This window comes from Bison bison, unplaced genomic scaffold (assembly GCF_000754665.1).
Source record: "Bison bison bison isolate TAMUID 2011002044 unplaced genomic scaffold, Bison_UMD1.0 scf7180017864503, whole genome shotgun sequence".
NCBI classification, from domain to species: Eukaryota; Metazoa; Chordata; class Mammalia; order Artiodactyla; family Bovidae; genus Bison; species Bison bison.
In genome coordinates this window covers 1860577-1869070 of record NW_011495061.1, presented here as the reverse complement: position 1 = coordinate 1869070, position 8494 = coordinate 1860577, and the positions used below count along the sequence as shown (strand labels likewise).

The 8494-nt window shown below is 48.1% G+C and overlaps 1 long non-coding RNA gene across 1 annotated transcript; it reads left to right on the top strand.

Annotated features, from left to right (window-relative positions):
* LOC104980513 lies at positions 1-8191 on the top strand. The gene is made up of 3 exons (XR_824274.1): positions 1-129; positions 3483-3633; positions 7724-8191. It is a non-coding gene; the product is annotated as an uncharacterized LOC104980513 (long non-coding RNA).
* Positions 8192-8494: the final 303 nt, after the last annotated feature.

Genomic DNA, 8494 nt, shown 5'->3' with positions numbered 1-8494 from the left:
GGCGGGCGGCGCGCGTGTGCCGACCCTGTGTGCAGGCTGCAGTGCGCTCTCCTCACCAGCACCGGCCCCGCCAGTTTCCTGGGCGGTGTCCGCTGGGAGGTCTCCGGCGGGAACCGTCACTCCGCCCAAGTAAGTAAAAGGGTCGGAAAGCCCGGAAACCTGGTTTCACTGGATCTGACCAGCGGTCGGGCTGCCACTGGCCTTGGACCTCTCCACCGGGAAGACGTAGATAGCCCTGTATGTGCGGCCCTTGCCGGATCGGAGGGCGGGGGTGTTCTCGGGCCCCCCAGAGGCCCTCCACCCAGCAGTTAGTTTGCGGACCCGCAAGGGTTCCAAACAGAGGTAAAGTTAAAAAGTTAATCGCTCAGTCGTGTCCGACTCTCTGTGACCCCACGGACTGTAGCCCACCAGGCTCCTCTGTCTATGGGATTCTCCAGGTAACAATATTGGAGTGGGTTGCCATGCCCTTCTCCAGGGGATCTTCCCGACCCAGGGATCGAACCTGGGTCTCCTCATTGCAGGCGGATTCTTTACCATTTGAGCCGCCAGGGAAGCCAATCATCTATAGTCCTGTATGGCAGCTGCAGTCCGCTCCCCTCACCAGCACCAGCCCCGCCAGTTCCCTGGGTGGTGTCAGTCCCCTACAAAAGTTCTCCTCCCAGTGCCCAGTCCCGAAGTCCAACAGAGTTACCCTAGGTGTCCCGCTAACACAATCGGCTGTTACCACTGCTTTGGGGGCTGCCCTGGTGGCTCGGACAGTAAGGAATCGGCCTGCAAAGCAGGAGACCCAGGTTCAATCCCCAGGTTGGGAGGATCCCCTGGAGAAGGGAATGTTTACCCACTCCAGTATTCTGGCCTGGAGAATCCCAAAGAGTCAGACACGACTGAACCACTAACACACAACAACCACTGCTTTTACAGTTGCTTCTGAAGGTCCTGGGCTTGAAACAAACATTCTGTGTCACTGTACTCTACACAATTCTGTAAAGTACACAAAAGCACAGCTACTTGTACAGGAGGCACACGAGGGACAGTGTAAGCCAGACAAGTGAACATGTTTGGACATGTGAACACAGGTTCGCTTTTTGAAAGTTCGCAACTTGAAGGTTCAGATGTAGGGGCCTTGCTGTAGTTCACCCCCTTCTGCATTAAATACCTGTTGTTGTTTTGCAATAAAGATGACTTCAAAGGAATATTTCATTTAACTTTTAGATTTGGGGAGTATAAGAAAGCCACTTAAATTACTATTGCCTGTGAGCTTTCATCATCTCTAAGAATTCTTAGGAAATGAGACAGTCTATAGATTGCTTGCAGATTATTTTTATGATGTAAATTTATTTTGAAGTATTTTTTTGTGATTTTGAATTAAAATTTTTTTCATGACTCCAACTCTTTTTTATGGCCCCTGAAAAGCTTCTAAGGCCTCCAAATACTGTGCATAGAACGCCTCATGCCAGAAAGTGGTGGTGAGGACTTGGAGAGCATGAAACTTGTCCTGAGCCAGTGCTGCTGCTGTCATAGGCGTATAAGAAACCAGGAACTACTTCCAACTAGTTAAACCCTGTGCTCATCTTTATTTTGTATAAGTCTCAGTGCCCTAAAGAACCATGGAAAGACAAAGAACTATCTGTTTTTCTGAACACCCAGCTTCTGAGAGCTGAGTTACATACATGCCTGAAATGACCTGGATAATTTCTGGAGTAACGTCTCCAAAGCAGAGATTAATGAGATCCGATTTAAAATGTGTGAGATTTAGACACATATTCCAGAAAGTCAATACATGTGGCATTTCTGATCTTTCAGCACTCCAACCATCTAGACCTTTTAATTTCCTTTTATTCAGCTGTCTGCAGAGGTTCGCTTGCATTTGATCTGAGTTGTTTCCCTGTCTTTGGTACTTAAAACAGTGAGCCCGGGGAGTAGACCTCAAAAATGGCCACAAGCTCTTCCCTCTACTCTCACCCCTTTGCCTTATGGCTTTCCCCTCCTCCTAGCAAGGAGCAGAGTCTGTTTTCCACCCCTTGAATCTGGGTCTGAACATGTGACTTGCCTTGGCCAAAGGAACATCAAAAAATAGGATACTCCTGAGACATGCTTGTGTGTTTGGGCTCGCCCCTTCTGACAGCCCCTGGGCACCCTCCAACTGCCACTGTGCACTATCGTCCCACCCAGTTGGAGGTATCTCTGTCACCCCAGCTGACACTCGCTTTTCTGCATCCCCCTAAAATAGGAAGCCCACACACACAGTTTTTCGCCTCTGCTGGAAGCACTGCAGTGCAGTGTTCTCATTAACTGTAGAACAAAAATCAAACTCCTTCACCAGCACCCAAGACCTTGACTTTGGGACCCCATTCTGCCCTTCCAAGTCCTCCCCACTTCTCTGCCTAAAGAGCCCTTTCCTGCAGCCTGGCTTCCTCCTCTCACCAACCCCCTGGGTCTTCCCATTGCCAGCCCCTAGAACATTCACCACTTCCATGCCCTCTTTCCTCCTCTTCAGATTCAGAGCTATCACTATTTACTGTCCACACTGAGACCTTCCTTCCACACGAAGTCTTTACGGGGCAGTTCCAGTGTTTACTCACTCATTCATTCAAACACACGAACACACAAGGGAAAGAAGACGGCTTCAGTCCCAGCTCTGGGGGAGCTTAGAGTCCAAGAGAACCGAGGGCACACAGCATTCATCTGACACTTGGCACACACGTCCTTGTGTTTCATCTCAGCATTTCACATATCTGCGTCCACCCACAGTCAGAGTGCAAGCTCTGTGAGGTCTAGAGTATCTCTTCTTGCACTCTGTAAACTTCTGTGTACTTCCTACAAAACTCTTAGAAAAGAAGTGAAAGTCATGTCCAACTCCTTGCAATCCCACGGGCTATACAGTCCATGGAATTCTCTAGGCCAGAATAATACTGGAGTGGGTAGCCATTCCCTTCTCCAGGGGATCTTCCTAACCCAGGGATTGAACCCAGGTCTCCCGCATTGCAGGGGGATTCTTTACCAGCTGAGCCACCAGAGAAGCCCCATATCTATTAGAATGCTTTGACAAACATAGACGCTTCGCAGGTGTTTATTAGCCGATAGGTTGGTTACCGTGAGAAATTTCCCAAAGGCTTCTTCAAACTTCAGTAAGTCTTCAGAGCTACCGATGTAGACAGTTGTATGGTCCTTGCCAGTGTGTTCGCCATGATGACTTATGTGTCCACAGGTGAGAATACTGCTCCTCGCTGTGTACTCTGGTTTCACTATCATGTCGGGTCTTTGAACCTGCCAGGATTTGGGATGGTTTCCTTCATTCCACTACACCGTGCTTTGATTCTAGCTTGATTACAATGAGACCAAATTTCTAAGACGTAAGGACATAGAGACCAATTTTTTTTTTGTCTTTATACCCCATACAAAACCCAGCCAAGCAACGTTCACGCATAACCCGAGTTCCTTCCCGCCTCTGTTAAAGGGCTTCTTTCTTTCCCTTATCCAAGCCCTCACAGTGGAGAGATAAACAAGCAGAAATCTACTAGCAAGCCAGCTGTCTATCCTTAGTGAAAAACACAAACGAACTGTGACACACTCATGAAACGGAATTTTACCTGCGTGAAAAATCCTCAGACCACAGTTGCAAGCAACAATCCGGTGAGCCTCTACATCCGTGCTGAACAGGAAAATCTCCCCCAGCTTCCCAGCTCACTTAGAATCAAACACTAAGACCTCTAGGCACCCGGGAACCCACCCCTGCCCACCTCTGCAGCCCCCCTACCACGCCCCCATTGCCTCTGTCCAGAACATACTTCCCATGGATCACTACTGTGCCCTCGTCACTTAACATCACAGCGTGAATGTTATCAACACAAACCGACCCAGAGGCTTGCTCACTTCACCTTGTTCTCTTTTCCTCTAAACAGGACTATTGTTTATGTATGGGCTCATTTTCTGTCCAGTCTAATTTGTTTGGTTCGCTATTTTCCATCGCCAAGCACAGTTCCTGTCAAATACCAGGAGCTCAGTAAATCTTTCTTAGATCAAGAACTAAACGTGTGCATGAGAGAGAAAGAGAGAGGTGACGGGATGAGGGGCGGGGGGGATAGAGAGAGAGAGAGATGGGGTGGCAACTAGCTTTTGTGGAATAACCACTACACTCCTGGCTTCTCATGTGCGTTGTGTAACTTAACCATCACGGCAACCCTGTGAAGTAGGCGCTGTAGGCTCTGTTTTACCACTGAAGACCCTGAGAAGAGGGGAAGCGACCTGACCTGTTCACACAGTCCACATTCGAACCCAGGTCCGTCTGATCACTAACTCCTGTCCTTCCCACAGCACAATTGCCCTTGTGCTGTTGGACTGTTCCTTGGACTATACAGTCCATGGGGTCGCAAAGAGTCAGACACGAGTGAGTGACTTTCACTTTCACAATTGCCCCTTGTCATGCAGTAAAACCACAGCCTGAGTTCATTGTGGGTGACACAGAGGAGAACTTCTAGGTGCCTCTGTTGGAGATTCTGCCCTAACCACTCATCTCCCCTCCCCTGAAGTTTTCTCACCCTTACGTGTGCCTGAGTACGTACTGAAACCTACCGGTCCATCCAGGCTCCCTCTGCCCAGAGCTGCAGAGGCGGTATAGTGCTCAGGGCTCTCCAGAGGAAAAGAGCCAAGAGGAGATGCAGAGAGACAGACACGATGGACAGATAGACATACAGATAGACAGAAGGATAGGCAGATGGACAGACAATATAGATAGACTGATAGACACCATGGACAGATAGACAGACAGATAGACAGATGGATAGATGGATAGGCCAGAGGGGTGGCTACATAGATAGATGGACAGATGGCCACAATGTGCTTCCTACTTCCGTTCTCTTATTAAAAGCCAAAGTTTCTTGGGGAAGTGGTTGATTCTAGGGCTGAGGCAAGAAATATACAAGATAAGCCAGGAGCATCTTGTAGTGCCAGAAAAGAAGAAAGTGATCAGGGAGTTCCCTGACAGTCCAACGGCTAAGACTCCATGCTCTCACTGCCAGGGTCCTGGGTTCAATCCCTGGTCGGGGAACTAATCCCACAAGCTGCAGGACACAGCCAAAAACAAGAAACAAATGTTGATCAAAACCCAAATCAATAAAGGTACGGGGGTGTGACAGAGGGACACAGGCACCAACCTGAGAGTTAAAGCAAAAATAATTTGAACATAAAAATAAATAGCAAAGTATTGGGTTAAATCAAAGTATAAAATAAATATTCATGAGTCAGTATTGATACAAAAAAACATTAACTTTGTTAAATTATTCCCCTCAGAGAAGTGGACTTACCTCCCCACCCCTAAGTGTCACTAAATGTATTGACCTGCTTCCAAAAAACAGATAAAAGGAGGAAAAGTCAAGTAACTGCAGAGGAGAAACCTGGGGGTCAGTGTGAGTACCAGCAGCAGTGAGTCACGGTGGCAGCATGCCCCCTTGATGTGGGTAACGAGAATGGCCCTTCACCCATGAGGTCTTCCTCCCCAACACACACCCTCACTCCAACCATGAGAAAAACGTCAGACCAACCCAAACTGACCTGTGTTCTACAAAACACCAGACCAATACACCCCAAAGTCGTCAAGGTCATCAAAAACAAGGTCAGTCTGGGAAAGTGTCTCAGTCCAAGGCTCAGGTTGACAGTGTAATAACACTGGTTCGTTGGTGGTGATAAACGCACCGGAGTAAGAGGAGGAAGCAAGGGAACTTGGATATGGGGGACACGGGGACTCACCATCTTTGCAACCTTTCTGTAAATTGAAATTTAAACTTTATTTTTTTAATAAGGAAGAGAAAGAATACCAGGTAGCTTTTAAAATCTCTAGGAGGATCAGAGAACCAGATTGAAGGAATGATGCCCAGTCAAGCACTGGTCCCTTGAAGATCCCAGTGCACCATTTCTGAGCATGAACATAGCATGTCCACAACTTACTTGACGGCAGTCACTTGATTTTTTAATTTGACCGAGTCATGCAGCGTGTGGGATCTTAATTCTGCAAACAGGAGCCAGACCCATGCCCCCTGCCTTGGAAGCGAAGAATCTTAACCACTGGACTGCCAGGGAAGCCCCCTGACACTGTTATAAGTGCAAGCTCACTCTGCTCCCCGCACAACAAAACCTTAGGAATCTGAGAGACAAGGTGGCCGAGAAGACCTCTAGTCTGTGACATTAGACATTAGTCTGTGTCTCAAAATAGCCATCTCATGGGGGTCTGGTTGCCAGGTTCTTTTATAGATCAGAGGTGAGGGAGGTGAGGAAACAAAAATGTCTTTGTCAGTCACTTGGTTGTATCCAACTCTTTGCAACCCTATGGACTGTAGCCCACAAAGCTCCTCTCTCCATGGGATTCTCTAGGCAAGAATCCTGGAGCGAGTAGCCATTTCCTTCTTCAGGGGATCTTCCCCACCTAGGGATTGAATCCAGGTCTCCTGCATTGCAGATGGATCCCTTACTGTCTGAGTCACCAGGGAAGCCCCAAAAAGGCCATCATTAATCTTGCAAACATCAACTAGAATGTCAAGCCTCAGGCAGGAGAAGTGTTAACTTCTTCCTTCCTGCCATCCACAGGCGGACAGGGTTCTGAACGAAGGCACTTTAGTTGAACGGTCAGGCGGGGGGCGGGGTTCTCTGAGGCGGGCCATTATGTATGCTTATAATAGCAACAGCAAGGAAAAGCAGGTCAAAGCAACCGTTCCAACATGAAGGCCGTTGCTGTTGCTCAGTTGTATCTGACTTTTCAGCTCCGTGGACTATACCCCACCAGTTTCCTCTGTCCATGAAGTTCTCCAGCTAAGAATACTGGAGTGGGTTGCCATTCCTTTCTCCAGGGGATCTTCCTGACCCAGGATCAAACCCGTGTCTCCTGCAGTGCAGGTAGATTCCTTACTGTCTGAGCCACCAGGGAGACCCAACGTGGGGACAGACCTGGCCTCTCCCTGCCTTCTAAGACTCTCCTAAGTCACTCCTAAGACCTTTCCTCCCCGGACCCTGGCAAACTGGCAGAGCCTGGGTCATGAGCACACATCTGAGTGGCAAAGGAAGGGAGAGATGTTTTCCCTTTCTTTCACGGGAGGGGTCCCTGCTTCATAGGGAGGGGAAGTCCCCTGACATAGGAAGGGGCTTCGAATACTGTTCAGCCAAAAGGAATTATATGGTCCAAAGACAGAGTTCTCTAATGGCCCAGTGTGACCCAAGTATAAAATCTAAATTGTAAAGACATGAATGGACTTCTGAATTTTGGTAGGTGATGACCATCCAGTGGTTTGCTGGAGGCCCCCAGCACTGGTTTGTGGAAGCCAGTGTTTGCTTTTAGGAATTCCACAGTTATTAAGCACAACATTATTTAAGACTAAATTAGATAAACGTTGTTGTTGTTTAGTCACTCAGTCGTGTCTGACTCTTGTGACCCCATGAACTGTAGCCCACCAGGCTCCTCTGTCCACGGGATTCTCCAGGCAAGAATCCTGCAACGGGTTGCCATGTCCTCCTCCAGGGGATCTTCCAGACCCAGGGATCAAACCTGGGTATTCTGCTTGGCGGGCGAATTCTTTACTGCTGAGGCACCAGGGAAGCCCTATATAAACTTACACTTAATTAATTATATTTCAAAAGGTAAAAGCTACTGAAAACCCATCATGTCCTAATTACTTTATTATACTTTCCTTGAGTCTACTTACATCTTCTTTACATTGACGTGCTGCTCCTTGTGCAGTGACCTCTCACTGGGAGCTGGGATCGGCCGTGCCAGGAGCCAGTGGAAACCAGGAAACTTACACCATGGAAACCAGGAAACGCTGCAGACCAGAGCCTTTCCTGCCCCCTTATCAAACTGGTTATTAGTTACAGCACACCAATGAAGCCAGCAAAGATTTTAGAGCCTAAGATGAAGATTTTCCATATCGTGGGCTGAAATCAAACAACAGATGGTCAGAGTGGTCATCCTTTCATGGAAACTGAGTGAAACTTGCTGATGGGGATCATCTCAAGTGTCTGGAGCACTGGACCAAGAGGTCTCCTGAGGGAGAATCAGGAAAACAATCCTGCCAGTGCCAGCCGGCAAAGTCGATCAGGTCCCGAGAACGTGCACGGTGGGGCTGAGAAAGAAAACTACAGCAAAGGAATACTTACAACAAAGATGGGGTCGAGAGGTTCAGACACGTCTCCACAAAGGGAAGTGGTCTGACACCGGCTATTTAGCATCTTATATTTATACAGGAGAGCGTGAGAAAGACAAGACAGTTAACAATTTTTCTTGGTTGACCTATACATCTTACAAACAGTTACAAGAAATCTTGAGAGCATGGGAATGGCACCCTGTTATTATTTCTTGCACCAGATAACATTTCCCTGCGCTTGAGAAGTTTGCACAGAACTCCAGGTGTCTGCAGTAAATATTCGCCTAATCTCTGGGGTGGCAGGACAGAGAGCTATGTTTGCAAGCAAACCCTCAAGGACTGAGGCAGCTCCCAGAGCTGTGTCCTTC